This window comes from Heterocephalus glaber, unplaced genomic scaffold, assembly GCF_053883595.1.
Source record: "Heterocephalus glaber isolate CG9 unplaced genomic scaffold, H.glaber_assembly_v1.0 deba00001452, whole genome shotgun sequence".
Classification (NCBI taxonomy): Eukaryota; Metazoa; Chordata; class Mammalia; order Rodentia; family Bathyergidae; genus Heterocephalus; species Heterocephalus glaber.
In genome coordinates this window covers 11,285,179-11,303,259 of record NW_028258302.1, presented here as the reverse complement: position 1 = coordinate 11,303,259, position 18,081 = coordinate 11,285,179, and the positions used below count along the sequence as shown (strand labels likewise).

General features: G+C 46.6%; 1 protein-coding gene across 3 annotated transcripts in view; it reads right to left on the bottom strand.

Moving 5' to 3' along the window:
* The window catches only part of Ptp4a2 (protein tyrosine phosphatase 4A2), a 41,750-nt gene extending 27,543 nt beyond the window's left edge, over positions 1-14,207 (bottom strand). The window contains exons 1-3 of one of the 3 annotated variants that reach the window (XM_087215392.1): positions 14,051-14,207; positions 13,103-13,174; positions 8,570-8,600 (exon numbers count right to left, since the gene is read on the bottom strand). The gene's annotated coding sequence lies outside the window, so the exon portion shown is untranslated. Of the gene's footprint in view, positions 1-2,973; positions 3,113-8,569; positions 8,601-13,102; positions 13,175-13,973 lie in introns of those variants that run through there. The other 2 variants (XM_087215391.1, XM_004850829.4) reach the window with 2 other exon arrangements.
* Positions 14,208-18,081: the final 3,874 nt, after the last annotated feature.

Sequence of the window (18,081 nt, the reverse complement as noted above, 5' to 3'; positions counted from 1 at the left end):
AAGTTACATACAAAAAGCATTCAAATATTTACTCTTTCTTAGTGCCACCAAAGCTCATGCTGTGAATGGTTTCTGCCTATAAACTTGGTTCACTCGAATTAAATATTACTTGACTGACTCAGAGGGAGTGGTCTTTTGCTGTTCTGAATCAGAAAATATCCTGTTCAGCAGTTCTAAACTATTTTTCCTTTGTAAAGGTGTTCTGAAATACTACCAGCCTTTTCTAGCTACTAAATGTAACAAACTGTTGCCATAGTAGAAAAAGTCTTAGTGGTAATATTACTTTGTGTCTTTAGTTCAATTTTTTTTTTTTTTTGGTAGGGGAATCGAACTTGGGACCTTGCACAACCACTGAGCTAAATCCCAGGCCCAGTTCAATTTATAATTAACAAAGTTGTTTCACATGTTTTCTCACATGCTCCTCACAAACTCCTGATTTAAGTATCCCACATAGGGCAAGAGAAACTTTCACGAGGTGGCAACTTCCAGGTGACTCTTAGCTCCAATACTCTTCCCTCCCTGCACCCCGCTAAAAACAAAACACATAAGGGGCTACTGCGTTTCTTTAATCAGACTTTCCTCACCCAGACATATCCCAGGTGCCTCATAAAAACTGTTTCAAAGCACACACCCTGAGGCCCCAAGACAGTTTCAAGGAAGAAGAATCTCCTCCCACATAAAAACCTAGCTTAGGCCCCAAAGAGCCTCAAGTCAGCATTTCGTAAACTATCCCTTTGCCTCTAGCCAGTCTTCTCCTTTAATTCACACAGCTCTCAGCTAAACCAGTTGCGAGGCCACTGTACAGCGACCAAGAGACAACACACGAGAGTACTATGGGGTCCTTGGAAAGCAAGAGCTTTAGCATCAAACAGACCTCAATTTTTAATCCAGCTCCCATTCTTGTTAGCTGCATAGGACAAGTTGCTTAACTTTGAGTCTATGTCTCATCTTATCACTATTAAGTCCACGGGGGCTCATCACCATATCCCTGGTTCCTGGCAAACAGAAAGCAACTCAAAATGTGCCAAATGAATACAAATGCAGATACCTAGCATCTTTACTGTGGCTGCATTAAATGAGAATATAAAAACACCTGTAGCATATGTAGTGGGAACTTAATACTAATTAACTTCTTCCCTTCTCTACCCCCAAGTATTACAATACTATTTCTGAAACCACAGCATACTAGTGATTGAGAAAAGTCACTCTGAGAAAAACGTAATTTCAGACTTCTACCCTGAACTGTATCAGTGATTTGCCTACATTTCTATTATATCCACTATGAAAAGAACCACCTTAAATCATATTGAAAGATTCCAACTTCTGAGACATCATTATTTTCTACAACTCTATCACTGAGGCACAAAATCCCTCTTAATTCTTTACCAAGAATCCCTACTTCTACAACACCCAATGGAAAAAAATCCATGACAGTGATTAGTCCATTCAATAAGCAACTTTTAAAAAATCATGATCAGCCAGGCACAGCAGCACATGCCTGTAATCCCAACTATTCAAGGAGGCTGAGACTGGAGGATCACAAATTCAAAGTTCAGCCTGAGCAAGTTAACAAGACCCTGTTTCAAAATAAAAATGAAAAAGGACTGGGTATAGAGCTCAATGATTCAGTGCCCCTGGGTTGGATCCCTGGGGACAGGGTGATTAAATTCTGACAACTTCGTGCATCTTTAATCTTCAACAGCATGCCAGCAAGTGATTCTGAAACCCTGATGTGTCCTCCTGTATTAATTCCTCCTGCACAGTTAACAAGGCAATAACTTCACTCACTTCCTGTCTGAAACTCCTCGCTGTAATACAGAGCATGCCAACAAGTACCATACGATAATCCAGCAGAAGCTGTAGTAGTTTGGTGACTGAACTGACAACCATTTGTTGAGCGCCTAGTGATATGAGAACTAGAGTCTTTATATACTTCTTGACAAATTCCAGAAAATAAACTAACCTATCACTTTCTTCACCAACGTTATACTATTATTCTTAGCTTTTCTCCAAAAAGGGAAAAGAGAATCTAAAAGATACTACTTCAATTTACCCACTTTATCTAATAATACAAAACTCTTCCCTTGAAAAATCAGCAGTACTTTACAAAAAAGTTTATGCTTCTGAATACAGGCAAGAGCACAATGGGCAAGAATCAGGATTGTGTTAGCTCTTAGAGCCCCCAGACTAAGACAGGATGACAACCATACCCTTGACAAATTCGGAAACTTATGTCAACTTCATGAAACGTGGCGGGAGGTGGGGGAAGATTAAAGAAAAAAAAAAAGAGCCACATCCTTGGGGGGAGGGGAGACCCAGCGCCAGATAGCATCGTGTCACTAAAAGACTCAGTCCCTTTCGTCTTAATTTTGAACTCAAGGATTCGGGGACAAGATATGCTCCTACAGAGAACTCCCTTACCCAAGACACCAGGGTTCACTATCCCCACACACAAAGACCAAGGAGAAAGGCGTCCGGGATGCCTGCTCACAGGCTGGACAAACGCAGGCTCAGCCTTGCACACTCCCTCATCTGCCACTCAGCTCCCCGACGCGGCACTCACGATATCCGCCATCCACTCCACACCCTGCTCCCCACTTGTGCCCACACGCTCCCCCAACGCTCACTCCCCCTAGATTCTCTCCCCACTCACTCTCCTCTTCACTCCCCCGCCCTCCCTACTGCCCCCACCCCGCTCTCGCCCCTTCCGCGCCCCCACAAGGACACTCACCTTCTCCCGCACCACACACACTCGCACTCGACCCCACACGCGCAAACACCCCACACTCCTCCACACATGATCTCGCCCACCCTCGCACTCCCAGCCCGCCCGCCCCGGCCCGGCCCGGCCCGGCCCGGCCCTCCTTCCGGGGACGTGTCTCGGGCCTGCACTACTGGCAGCGGCGCCTCCCGCCCTCCCCTTGCCCGAGGCCCCGGGGGCCGGCGCGGGCCGCCCGGGAAGGGCGCACTCACGCTGGCGAGCTGGGGACTGGGCATTGAAGTCCGGCGGGGGCGGGAGCGAGGAGGCGCCTCTCTCCTCAGTCACCTCGGCGGCGGCGGCGGCGGCGGTAGCGGTGGCGGCGGCGACGACTCCCCCCCAGCCTCGGCGCGCGACACCCGGCCCGGCCCGGCGGCGGCGGCGGCGCGTGTCCACGAGTCCGTCTTGCTGCTGCTGCTAGGGCCGCCGCTGCGTCTCCTGCTGCCGCCGCTGCCCCCGCTGCCGCCGCTGCCCTGTGGCGTCGCCTCGCGCCGTTCCCGGCCGCCCTGCCACTCCAGCTGCTCCGGACCGACGACGGTTACAGCCCAGCCGATCGCGCCGCCGCCACCACCACCACTGCGCGCGCAGCCGGAACCAGCTCCCGCCGCCGCCCCTCAGGGGGCGCTGCGGGGCGCGGCGCTCTAGGCCGCGGGCCCGCCCTGGGCGCCTCTGACTGGCTGCCGGCGGCTCTCGGAGCAGCAGGGCCCGCCCATCTGCCCCGCGGGGCGCTGACCCACTGCCCTCGGCACCTCCCCCGCTGCTCCTTCCAGTGGTTCGTTCGGCTCCAAGCTCCTGGCGACTGAAGGCGCGCCCATGTAACGGGTGGGGGGTGCCAAACGTGGCCGGGGAGTCGCCTACCCATGCTGCGCCCTGCCCATCCACACCTAGGCTGGGGCAAGGGCACGTGGCCGCCGGGTGACCCTCAAGGTCGTAGGTTTATTCCGGCTCCCAGGCCGCGAGGCCTGCGGCCAGCTGTTGATGGGATGGGGCTGCGACCGAGTCCTGTGCTCGGGGATTTCCAACTCAGAAGTGGGATCGAGCAGCTGAGTTCTTGGTGCCTTTCCCGGAGGCCTCAAATGGCTTGTGCATCTTTGCGAAGGACAGTTTTGTGCTGCTCCCTGCCTCCTCCCTCAAGGCACACTCCCAGACCTGAGAATCCTGCATGACTGACCAAAATTCAGACTTAAGGATGTACGAAGTTGAACAAATTATTTCCTTTCTAAGTATTCTTAACTATTAAGTGGAAATAATAATCAGCTACTTAATGGGCTTTTTTCACGTATCAATAATACAATGTATGAAAAATATGCCTGATAAAGAGAAGACCTTGATTTTCAAGGCTTGCACCCCAATGTCCCCTATAACGATGCTGATTTTCCCAGAGGAAAGGTTTTTGCTTCTTGAATTTGAAAGCTGGCCAGAAATTTGTTGCCAGATTGTGCGTTCTAAGTTTTGGTTTGGAAAATGTGGTCACTAGTGAGTTGGGAGACTGGTTTGAGCCACTGCCAGAGCTCAGCCAGAAAAGCCCCTGGAGGCTGGCATGGGAGGAAGTGGGGAGGCTCCTGCTTGAGATTTAGGGGTGAGCAGGGGTTATCCTCCCCCTCCACCCTGGGTAGTCTCACCTACACTGAATTAGCACTTACCTAGAAAGAAATGAAGATTCCCCCTGGACTGCCTCTTTCCTGCCTCATCAAGGCTGTTTTAGGCGGAAAGCAGTGGTCTGTCATCATTAACCCTTTCCCACAAGGCAGACCTGGGGCCGTGCTCCTGACCAGAGGCTTCCATTAGAGCTTAGTTGCTAAACGGAAAGATTTTATGACTCAGCCACATGAAGCTATAGCATAGAACTCGGGCTGATTTCCACCAGAAGGGGATTTTCTAGGGCAAGGCTGGCTGGCAGAGCTGTGTGGGAGTTGAGAGGCCTTGAGGAACAAGAGGCAGATCAGAGTCAAGGCACATGGGTGAAGAACACAGTTTCAGCTGTTGTGTGCATTCTAATCTGCCTCAGGCAAGTAGCATTTTCCACTTCCTGGAAGCAGACTGGAAATGGAGAACTGCCTCTTCTGCAAAACTTTTACTGCATGGCCTGTTAACCGATTCTCCCCTAAAAGCCTCAAAACACCTTACGCAATTCCCCATCATAGCACGTACAGCATTAAATTGTAAATGCCTATTTCCACGATTCTCCTTAGACTGGCCGACTTAGGGTAATCTAGTAGACTGTTGAACAAATGAATGAATCTTCCATCTGGCTCTCGGCATGGCCCTAAAATATCAGTAAATAATATAACACACAAGGATAACAATAATGACTACAATCATGGCCAGTTGTTGAGCATCTCTCTTCCAAGCCCTGAGAAAGGTGTTGTTAAATATATTATCAAGTTTATACTTCAAAATAATCCTATGAGGTTCTGCCGCCTGCCTCAAAAGCGAAAGGTCCCAAGTTCAATCCCCAGTACCAAAAATAATAATAATAATAATAACCCTATGAGAAAAGTATAATCCTATGAGAAAGATATTATTACCCTTTTTTTTTTTTTTTTTGGTATCGGGGATCAAACTTGGGACCTTCTGCTTGCAAGGCAGGTGGCAGAACACTGAGCTAAATCCCCTGCCCTATATTACCCCATTTTAAAAAGGAATGGGACAAGAAAAAAAAAAGAGAAGGAAAAAATGGAGACAAATCTTTTGTAAATAAGGTGGGGAAGAAGGGTGGAAAGGAGGGGAGGAGAATGGGAAAAAAAGAAAAAGCAAGATATATCATGTACAGGGGCCAGAATTTAGCTCAGTGGTTCCGCCGCCTGCCTCAAAAGTGCAAGGTCCTGAGTTTGATCCCTGGTACCAAAACAAAAAAAAAAGATATATCATGTACAGATACAAATTCCCTCTGATGAATGTTATCATTTATGAATATCTAAAATGTCCTAATAGTGCAAGGTCCGGAGTTCGATCCCCAGTACCAAAAAAAATAAATAAATTAAATAAAGTAAAATAAAATGTCCTAATAAATAGGTTTTTTTGTTGTTTTTTTGCTTTGTTTTTTGGTACCGGGGATTGAACTCAGGTCCTTGCGCTTGCGCAGCAGGCGGCGAAACCACCAAGCTAAATCCCCGGCCCCCCCCAATAAATGTTTTGCTTCAAAAAAATAAATTTGAAATTAATGAACTATTTAAAAAAATGAATGGAGGCTCAGAGAGATGAAATGACAGAAGCAGGATTCTGCCCAGGTTTTGTCTACTTCTAGAGCCCAATTGACTATGATGTTGGTTTGGCTTCTGTCAATAATTAGTGTCCCCGAAAGTAAACTGGAAACCATTCTGAGATGTTGGGAAAACACTTGCCTCTGAGAATGAAAGGCCTGAGACCATGGTGGCACCACCACCTTCTCTTACCCAAGGCCAGCAGAGATGCCCTAGCCCAGTGGCAGTGAACCTATGGGTACACCTGCCACAGTCAGCTGTTTATTATCACGGAAAGCTCTAAAAGGTTCACCATCATTGCTAGCCTGTGGCATCCAAATGGGTCCCAAAGAAAACTATAAGGTAATGTGGTTATACTTCCTCCACACTTCAAATAGATCAGAAACTGGGCTGCAGACACCTTACTAAACCATGAACCACCCTTGACAGTGCGTTTCACACGTAAGTGCCCTGAGTTTATTCAGGGCCTCTGCTGAAGCATTCTAAGTGCCATTAGCTTATTAATTCTCCCAGTGCTCCTGTGAGGCAAAGCTGGCCATATCCTTAGCTGATTTTATTGTGTTGGCTCCTTGAGAGCAGGAGCTGTGTAGGCCTGTCACGATTAGAAGTTAGAGAAAGAAGTAATAATGATGTAGCAATGAAACTGAGACCCTGAGATTGGGACACAATCCAGGTGCCTGGTTCCTACATTGTTTCATTTGCCAGGTAGTTGCTATAACTGGGAAGTTACTTCATCTCTCTGAGTTTCATCTATAAAATGAAAAAGATAGCCACGTGTGGTGGCACACACCTGTAATTTCTGCACTCCGGAAGCCTGAGGCAGGAAGACTGCAAGTTCAAGCTCCACCTGAGCAATTTAGTGACCTTAGCAAGACCCTGTCTCAAAATGAAAAAAATCTTTTTTTATTTTTTAAAGGACTAGGGATGCTGAGCATGGTGGTGCACATCTATAGTCCCAGCACTCAGGAGGCTAAGGCAGGAGGATCACCACAAGTTCGAGACCAGCCTGGGCTACATAGTCCAAGGCTAGCCCAAACTACATAGCAAGACCCAGTATATATATATATATATATATTTTTTTTTTTAAGTGTGGGCCAGGGATTTAGCTCAGTGGCACTGCCCCTGCCTTGCAAGCACAAAGTCCTAAACTTGATCCCCAGTACCAAAAAAAAAAGTGTCTGTGTGTGTGTGTGTGTGTGTGTGTGTATAATATAAATTAGCTGACGTGGTGGCCCACACCTATAATTTCAGCACTCAGGCTGAGGGAGGAGGATCACTGTAAATTCTAGGACTGCTTGAGCTACATAGTGAGTTCAAGTCCAGCCTGAACTACATAGTCAGACTCTGTCTCACAAAAAAAAAAAAAAAAAATAGAAGAAGAAAGTCATTATAGGGGATTTAGCTCAGTGGTTCCACTGCCTGCTGCACGATCTCGATCCCCAGTACCAAAAAAAAGTCATTATAAATGAAATGGTTTTACAAAGCAGCTGGCACAGTGGGAGGTGGCCCATAAGTGTGATATCCCAACCCCTAACAAAGAAGTCTTGTCATCTGGGGAATGTGGTTCAGCCTAGAGCCCTTGCTTAGCACACACAAGGAACTGGGTTCAATCCCCAGTACAAAAAAAAAAGTTCTTGACTTTTAGTGACCTAAAGTAAAGGAAATGACAGGGTGTGGTGGGAAATGTATGCAACCAACAGAGGTAGGGCTATTCCTGGCTCTCCACTGTGTGACCTTGGGGAAATTACCTATCCTCTCTGAGCCTTCAGAAACCTTGCCTCTAACACTAAAGATTTTAGAAGAGCAAGTGATTCTGCCTCATAATCGGTGCATGCTCAATAAATTCAAACTTCTAACAAATGCAGAGACAGGCCCATGAAGCGCTGTTAATGGAAAGGACCCAGTTGGAAGCAACAACTGAAATTTCCCTACACGAAACCAAATGGGGTCAGGAGCTGCAAAATAAGTGATCTAGGCTCTACGAAGTTCTGATGAGCAGGGAGGATCCCGCCTAGCGCTGCTTAGCTGGTCCGGACCCTGCCAGCTGACCGGTCAGATGAAGGCCGTGAGAGGGCCCAACCCTCCCACGAGTGATAACCAGGATGAAGGAGGCATCGGGAGGAAAGAATGTACTGATTCACTGCCCCACCCATCCCCCCCTCCCCCGCCTCTAATCTCTCTTCCGGAATTTTACAGCCCTCTTCTACGGGGGCGAGGGTGGAGGGGCAGGGCTTCGGTTCTTATGGGCCTCTTATGGGCCGGGCACCCTCTTCGCCCCCACCCCGCCCCGCCGTTCAGTCTCGAAGAGTCCTACGCAGAGCCGGGCGGGTGCTCTGAGCCGCCTCTGAGGCCCTGCGCCTGCGGTTTGGGGGAGCCGGGCGCGAGGGAGGGGAGCTGTGAACAAACTCCAGGAGCCCTCGAGGCTGCTGTGCCCGGGGTCCGAGGGCAGGAGGGTGGGGAGCCCGCGCTCCTGGTGCACATTGGAGCTGGACAGCTTCTCTGCAGCCAGACTTGGGCCTGAGAGGACTGAAAGACCTCGGCTCCCTAGGGAATCCCTCCCAGGGTACTCAGCATTTGGGCACCCTATCCCCACCGCCCTCAGGTGTACCTGGATTTCGAGAAGAAAACGTCTTCAGGACCTGTCGAGGAAGGAGAGGAAAAAATTGAGAAACGTGGCTCAGCCTGTTTTATCTTACAGATGGGGCAACTGAGGCCCAGAGAGGGGTTCAGACCAGACCGTACTGAGAACCAACAACAGAATCCAGGACAGTACTTGAACCTGGGGTGCTGCCCTTCTCAGTTTACAGTATTTCCTGATACGATGTGACTCAGTTTCTCCGTTTGACAGTAGAAAAATATCAAAGAATTTATTAAGAACTGTTGGAAGTGACGCACAAATCTCTCTACAATGGATTATGAAGTAATAGTGCTCACAGCTAACATTTATTAAGCACTTGTGTCTGGCACTGTTGTTCTAAGAACTTTATACATTAACTGCTATAATTTTCACAGTCCCGGGAGGGAGGTAATGTTGTTCCTGTTTTACATTACTATCCCTAGCCTTACTCTGTTATCTCGTTTTATGAAAAAATTGGGATGAATAACAGCAAAACCATTGACCAAGGTCACCCAGGTAGTATATGACAGAGCCAGGAGGATTTGAACTCAGCAAGTATTTTTCCAGGAGGTTCCAACCCATCGAGTATTTTTCCAGGGCCCCACACCCTGAAGCACTAAGTGTTGGCCTCTCCTGAGGAAGTGTGGTCACGGTCTGCCTACCTTCTGATGTTGGGTTAGCAGGGTAAACTCTTTCTTATAGAAACTTCTTTTACAATGTCTTAGATTATCTGTGCCTGTATAAATGTTTAATATATGCTCTCTGACCAGATAATGTTTCTACACACTGAGACCAGGTTAAATGGAGCAATCAAGGTCACACTTAACTTGAGAGGACGCCTTTCCCCCAAGGGGCAACACTTTCTTAATTGTTAGTTCCTATGGCCAGAAGCTTGACCCTACCCCCCCACACACACTCACACATACACAGGGTCTCATTTTGGTAACTTCATTACCCATGGCCACCCTTCCTCCCTACTTGAAAACTTCAGAAGTCATCCAGAGTGAGCCATCCTTTTAAAGGCCTAGGTGAAGAGAGTTGCCCAGGTCATCAGAGATATTGAGAGCCTGAGAAGGGACTGGAAGGGAAGGACCCATTGTGGGGAGGGAACAGAAAAGCCGGCAAAACAACAAGAGATGAGATTGTCAAGAGGCTGACAAGAGATTGAGCCTCGATGTCAGAAAGATTTTCTTCTCTTTGCACTCTTAAAAATCTTTTCCTTCCTTCCACCTCGAAAATAATACGAGTTTTATTGTATGTAAATTAAGTTTAATAAACTTTCTTATACTTTTTTTTTTTTTTACTTCTTTTTTTTTTTTCTTGGTACCGGGAACCGAACTCGGGTCCTTGCATTTGTGAGGCAGGCAGCGGAACCACTGAGCTAAATCCCCGGCCCCTTTTTACTTATTCTTAATTAGAGATGGATGCCTAATAAAGTAAAAATCCCCTGGAATTTACCCTGAGAAAGAATCACTTTTTTTTCTTTTTGGCCGGGGCGGGGGGGGGGGGAGTGGAGGCGGTGTAGGGGGGGAGAGAACAGAATCTCACTATGTAGTTCAAGCTGGTCTTGAACTCACTCTGAAACTCAGGTTGGCCTGGAACTCCCAGCAATCCTCCTGCCTCAGCCTCCCCAGTGCTGGGATAACAGTCACGTATTACCATGCCTGAGACCTCTATTAACAATTTGGATTATATTGTCCTTCTAGATTTGTTTCTGGAGTTCCTATCTTGTCTATATATTCATGTGAGTATGTTTAACAGAAATATGATTGTTTCCCTAACAGTATGTCTTGGACAGTTTTCTATGTCAGTACATCTAGATTTATCTACCTTGTTCTGTTTAAAATCTGCCTACATTGGATGGCTGAACTATAATTTATTTAAAGATTCCCTTTTGATAGATATTGCAGTTCTTTCCAATTTTTTGCTATTACAAGCAGTACTGGAGTACACATACATATAATGAGGGGTTGAGACAGGATCTCATTACATCGCCCAAGTTGGCCTCAAACTTGTGATCATCCTGCCCCAGACTCCCAAGTACTGCAATTATGGGCATGCACCACCACGCCTAGTTGCAATAGACATTTTTACACATATATCTTGGAGCACTTTTTGTTGTTGTTGTTGTTGTTTGTTTGGTTGGTTGGTTGGTTGGTTTTTGAGACAGGGGACTTGCTCTGTAATTCAGGCTGGCCTTGAACTCACTATGTAGCCCAGGCTGGTCTGGAACTCCTGGCAATCCTCCTGCCTCAGCCTCCCAAGGGCTGGGATCATAGACGTGCGCGACCACACCAGGCAGGAGCACTTTTAGGGGAATTCTGTAGGATACATTCTCAGAGAAACTTCCTTTTAAAACATACTTCACTATTTTCATTTTTTTCCAAATGCCTGGATATAAAAGCTTGTTTCTGATCAAAATCACATAAAATGCTTCATATATAGTATACATGAAACAAATGCTCATTATTTTCATGGCCATTGTTACCACTGTTTCATATCATTAGTTCGGTGAATAACAGTGCATTCCTTTGGTCCACAATTATTGTTTTGTTTCATTTTGGTTTTTTTGATACAGAGTCTCACTATGTAGTTCAGGCCGCCCTTGAACTCACGATGTAGCCTAGGCTGGCCTCAGACTCATGGTGATCCTCTTGCCTCGGTATCCCAAGTGCTAGGATTATAGACTTACCCCATCACAGCTGCCTTACTCAACAGTTACTGATGCCCCCTACCATGTGATATGCCTGAGGATTCAATAGTAAACAGATGTATGCCAGGATGGGTGATGTATGCCAGGATGGGTGATACACTCCTGTTATTGTAGCACTGTGGGAGGGTAAGGCAGGAGGATCACAAGTTTGAACCCTACCTTAACAATATAGAGACCCTGTCTCTAAAACATTTTTTAAAAGCCTGGGGATGTAGTGCAGTGCAAAGTTCCTGAGTTCAATCCCCAGTGCCACCAAAAAAAAAAAAGAAAAGAAATAGTAATAGATGTAGACTCTGCCCTCTGGAAGTCAGCCTGATGATGTGGCAATTATAATCCCCTGAAATGAATATGCAAAACTGGTAACTGCAGGAGAGATGAGGAAGTACATAGGAGAGTCATCCAACTTGCCTGAAGGGCAGGCAAGAAAAGTACTAAAAGTAGTAATAGCTTGAATCATCTGAAGAGGAAAAGTAGTGAGTACCCCAGCTACTAAAGATATTCAAGCAAGGACCAAGACATTTTCTCCAAGTAAGAACAGTTAACACTCTAGAGGCGGCACACACCTGTAATCCAAACACTTGGAAGGCTGAGGCAGGAGGATCGCCATGAGTTTGAGGTCAGTCTGGGCTATATAGTGAGTTCAAAACCAGTCTAAACTATGCAGTGAGACTCTGTCTCAACAAACAAACAAAAGCAAGTTAACCAGATCAGTAGTTCTCAAATATCCACCCTCAGGCTGGTGCTGGTGAAAGGAGAAAGGAGAAAAATATGGATAAAGTGGTGAAATGTTTTCAATATTGGGAATCAAATCCAGAGCCTTGCACATTTAGTCAAGCATTCTGCCTCTGAACTAGAACCTCAGTTCCAGCAAGTGAATTTTTATGTGCTATGTTTATTTGGTTTAAGGGATTGTATAGTCTTTTAACTGGAAGGTATATATTCTTCCTATTTTAGTATTAAAATGTGAAGCAGTACTTATAGCACAAAGTACTTGTGTTCCTTTAATGTTCTTGTTTGGTCAAACTTAAAGGTAGCAACTCTTATCTCAGTCTCCTTCCTCATTTTTCAAACTTTTAACTATTGATAATATCTAAAAGTCAGAGCCCTTCTGGGCCAGATGACTTCTAAGATTATTTCCATCCCTGTGATTATAAGATTCTCTGCTCAACAGTGATTAAGGCTTGAAGCTAAATTGAATTTAGAATCTGTGAGCCAAATCCTTTTCAACAGACACAAGGTAAAAATAAAAACATAAATGCACAAGTAAGTAAAAAAAAAGGGGGGGAGGGACAAGAATTTGGTATCCTCTAAAACTCTTTATTTTTTGGTTCCCAAACCACAGATGAGTACCTCAAGTTTCCATATAGACTTGTTCCCCTGCTTTGAGAAAATGCAGTACTGAAGAAGAGAGACCACAGAAAGAACAGATAGAAGTGATATGAGAAAAATCAATTTGGTGCAGTTTTCGCAAACCTTTAAAATAGAGCGATTTAAGTGATGATGGGGTTTCATGACCAGCGGCAGCAGAGCCTCTGAAGGGAAGGCTTGTGTTTTCTGGCATTTCTCTGAGTGAGTGGGAAGGGAAGGAAAATGATTTTTTTACTCTCCTTCCACTTATAAGAAAATGGAGGCAATGAAAAGCAAAAGCCTCCTGTAATGTCCCATTAAGGAGAACAAATGAAATGCTTCTCCCCTGTAGCCAGAAAATGCAAACCCTCAGACAGGCACTGGGCAGGCCTTCCCAATGATGCTGCAAAAACTAAGTATTCACCAACACACCTGGCACTGCTGTTACCATGGCAACTCCTCACCTTTGCATTCCTTAACTTGGGGGTTGAGACTGGAGCAGGGACCATTTGAGTTTTCCTATTTTTCCTTGGCTTCTGGAAAAGGAAAGGGGAGGAGAGGGAGAGATTTTAAACAAGCTTGCCTGCCGCCTCCATGCTTGCCTTTCAGCTTATGTCCCTAGGCTTCCCTAGGCAGGGGGCAGGGTGGATAAGGCACTGCTGGCGCTCAGCAGACCAAGGTTCAAATAGCAGCTCCTCAGGAATATTTTTTTTTCTATTCAAGCAACCCTTCCTTTGGGCCAGGCCCTACCAGACACAGAGCTGATGGAACAGCCAGAGTGGGACAGATGATCACAAGCCAGCATGGAAGAAGCACATGCTGATTCTCTCACCTCATGGGAAGGGACAAAGACATGAAACCTAAACTGCATTGAGAGAGACTCTTAGGAAGACTCCCAGTACTTAGGAACACTCTTGAGCCCACAAGAGCTCAGCATGACACTCTGACCAGAGCAAGTCAATTTACTTCCCTGTGCCTTAGTTTCCCCACCTGAAAACCAAAACTAGTAATAATTACTTTCTTCTTGAGAAGATTATATTAATTAATACATAAGGCTGAAGCAAAGAACAGACAGACCTGGATCCAAGGCTGGACTTTCAGTGCCCAACTGAGTGACCTTGGATAATTTGAACTTTAACCCCTCTGAGTCTCAGTTTCCTTACTTGTAAAAAGATAATCATACTAACTCATAAAGGCATCGATAGAATTCAAGAAGATGATGCATGTAAACCATATACAACCAGCATCAATAAAATGATTATAGAAGCAGAACTCCTGATCCGAGTGCTAAATGTGTCAGAGGTTGTATGTCCTTGTTACTGTTGTTATACTCACACAAGGCCTGGCCCCCGGTTGACATTCCATCAACATTACTTCCGGCCTTTTGGGATTCTTTCCTTGGCCCAGCTCACCTTTGTCCTCTCTCCAGTGTTCACATGTGTCAGTTAGTTCCTTTCCAGGCCAAGAGAGGTGCAGTTCTAGTCTGTGTCCTCTCCCAGCATTCCCCCTTTCACCTCACCCTTGGTTCCTCCACTAGGCCGAAAGAAAGGGAGAGAGTTTGGGCCTGGCCCAGTGGCCTGGCTCCACAGAGCTCCTCCAGAGAATGAGGTGGGGGGAAAGGCAGGGAGTGCGTCAGCCATGATGCAATCACAGCCTCATGGCTTGGCCCATTTCCTCCTCTTTGAGTGTTTACCAAGCCTGGATTCCACAGGAACCTTTGGAAGCGTACACCACCAGGGGCCAGCAGCACACAAAATTGACCTTGCTCCAGGGACAATTTAGGAAGAAAGTGACATTGTGTCCCCTGGAACTCACATGTCCTGGGCTCAGAGTCACAGGAAAGAGATACGAGGTGTCATGTGGAATCCAGAGGGAGAGGCAGGGAAAGAGGCTGAAGGGAAGCATGGCTGGGGACAAACTTCTGGCTGTTGCCATGCCCAGCTTCAGACACAGGCAGCTCCGCGGAGGCTGATGAATAGGTCCTTTATCTAAGCTGGGGGAGGGGACCATAGAAGGGGGTCTCAGGTGACAGGAGCCTCAGTATAAGCTCAGAGGCTCTCATCTCTTCCTTCATAGCAGAAAGCCTCTCTGGAAAGAAGCTTCTCCAAAGGACTTTATTTTCCAGCCATTTTCTGGGGACCCTCACTTGGAAAGCCCCTCCTTTAATCCCACAGGCCTTGCTGGGTGAGTTGGAAACATTCTAAGAAGTGCAGTGTCCATAGTGGTTAGGGACATGGATTTAACAGCCAATTCTCAGCCAGTCCAGTTACTGGGTGGATCTCCCAGGCCAGTCCTTTCACCGGACTCTCAACTTCCTCCTGGCAAAGGAGGATAAGAGAGTCGCCTCATAGATAAAGCCTCCAGACCTGCAGAACATTGGCAAAGGTAAAAGCTCTCAAAAACTGTTAGATGTGGGTATTTCTTTTCCTGGAATAATTAAAATTTATTGTGATTACAGAGCTAGGCATATGTTTCAAAAGATACTTCAAAGCACAGCAAACATTCAAATCCTAAGATCCTCCCTCTTTAGATGTGGGTATTTTTTATTAAGAATAAAAGCTGGAGAGCCTTTTCTTCTAAAGCCGGGGCCCAACTGTCCTGCTTTCTTCAATATCCAATGACTGTTTCCCAGTTATCAGAAAAGACACGGTGCTCCCCTCCCCCAGAGCTGTGAACTCGAGTAGCAAAGCTTGCTCAAGCTCCTGAGTCATTCAGCAAAACCGGCCCAAGATAATCAGTGGATCAAGGAAACTAGATGCAGAGAGGGGAAAACCCAGCCATAAAGCCTGGGCCTGCTTTTAGGGCCAATTCCCTCAGTGAGGCCTTCTGGTGAGCTTCCACCCTGAGCTCTAGCAAGACAGCACCTGGCACCTGGGTGCCTCTCATGCCCTTCAGTTACCAGAATGAGGCGTTAGCTACACCTGGGTACCTAGGACTTCAATCTAGAACCTTGTGTGATAAAAACTCTCTGCCTTTGGACAAACTCTCCTTCCCACACTCCAGTGCTTGGAGAGTGGACACCATCTCCCACCCTCGCTGCCCTTTCATTTCCAAGCCCTTGTCCTTTGGTTTCTACTCAACCATTCCACTGACCTTCTCTCTGCATACACTCCTTAGTGCTCATACACACACACCACAGTACTGGAGACTGAACCCAGGGGTGCTCTACCACTGAGCCATATCCTGGCCTTTTATAAATTTCATTCTAAAGGGAAAAGAAAAAATATGAGAAAAGGAAGAAAATGGAAACAAAGTCTTTGTAAATAAGAAAGGGTGTAGGGCTGAGGAATTAGCTCAATGGCACCGTGCCTGCCTCACAAGTGCAAGGTCCTGAGTTCAATCCCCAGTAGCGCAAAAAAAATAAATAAATAAATAAGGAAGGGTGGAGGGGGTGAAGGGAGGGCAGGGGAATGGGGAAAATATAAGAACCAAGACACATCATGTAAAGGTACAAGATCCCAATGATGAATGTAACTGTATTGTATACCTAAAACGTACCAATAAACTTAATGGAAAATAAATAAATAAATTTCATTCTGAGACACAGTCTCACTAAGTTGTCTCAAACTTGCAATCCTCCTGCCTTACCTCCCAAGTACTAGGATTATAGGCAGATAGGTGTACACCACCATTATCAATAATCAATCTCTCTCTCTACTGAGGATTGAATCCAAGGCCTTCACCCTGAGTTAAATCTCCTGCTCTTTTCTTTATTTTATTGTTTGTTTGTTTATTTGTTTTGTTTTGGTTTTTTGGTACTGGGGATTGAACTCGGGACCTTGCATGTGCCAATGAACTCAGGACCTTGCACTTGTGAGGCAGGCGGGGGAACCACTGAGGTAAATCCCCAGCCCTTGTTTATTTGTTTTTTTGAGACAAGGTCTCACTAGTACTTCAAATTGGCCTTGATCTCTCTGTGTAGCCGAGGCTGATCCTCTTGGCTCAGCCTCCTGAGTGCTGGGATTACAGACATGCCCCACCATGCCTGATTCATTGATGATCTCTTGATTGCCAAATCCAAAAGGCTCTCTTCCTTCTTGCTCTCTTTAAACACTTGGTGGTGCTGACCACTCTTCCCTTTAAACTGTCCTTCTTGGGATCCTGAAAAGCTTCCACAACTGGTCATCCTCCTTCTGCAACCAGCACTTTTGGTGACTCCCCATTCCTTAAACCTCAGGGTTCTGCTGTTAGCCCTCATCCCTTCCTACTCCTCATGCCCCTCCAACATTTAGCTGCAGCTGTGGCTTCAAACCTTTCCTCTTCGCTGGTAACTTAATCCATATCTCCAGCCCACCTCTCCTCCGCACCCCCTAAAGGTACCTGCTCCCAGGTAGCTCTACCTGCATGAACCTGGGCACCACCCAGCCCACTCAAAATGACAAAAAGTGAACTCTTTCCCTGGGTTCTGAATCTTGATGAACTACACCACCTTTCACCTTGTTCCCTAAACCAAGGGGCTCACCCCCTCCCAGCCCAGCCCACCCTACAAAATACCTTGTTCTTAACATCTCTTAACTAAACTGCCCCTCTGCCATTGCCCTCCATGCCTACTGTTCCTGCATCAGTAGAGGCCCTCATCATGACCCACAGCCTGGATTATTACATGTCTTGTATAATAAGTAGGCTCAAGGCCTTAATTTCCTCCCTCTGTGTACTACACTCCTCTCAGACTGTCTGCCCAACTGCAGCCTTTTTTTCTGAGAATCACTGTTACCCACAGGCCTTGCTGAAGAGGTGCCCTGCACCCCATGTTGTCCTCACTGAAGCCTGCCCTGCTATGGCCACAGTGCTTCAAACCAGGGACACACATCTGACCCAAGCTGGGCTGAATTTTGTCTCTTGGGACTCTGAAACTGGGACATAGTGACTAGTTCAGATGCCCCCAAGGGTCACAACAGTAAAGAAAACAAAACAGCCCAAGGAGGGACACTAAGAAGTAACAGCAATCTCGGCAGTGGGGAGTGTGCCTGGGCTACAGGCAGCAGCTACTACTCTGCTCTTGCAGATGGTTGCCATGGGAATATAGGCCCAGAGTTGTCAAATATTCTGATTTTTATGTGAAATTTCCCAATTTTTGAATTTTGGGCACTAATTCATTCTTCTACCACAGGCTAAGCATATTTTTGGCATCATATTTGGCCTGCAGGGCTACCAGTTTGCAGTGGATGCCAAGGAGTCAGGTTTAGGCTCTGGACAGACCCAAAGCTCGAGACAGCCTCTTCCTGCTGTATGCACGCAGAAGCACAGAAAGCCCTCTGCATGGAGAGAAGAACAAAGCCTGCCCTGGATGGCTCTTTCCTCCCCAGTTATGCCACAGGACCACGTTCCCCAGCCCGACAGCTCCCGGGCTTCTTTCCAAGCCCAGGACTATGTAATAGCTAAATGGTTTGGGCTCCGAAGCCAGGCAGACCTGGGTTCAGATGCTGACTCTGTGACTTCTTCC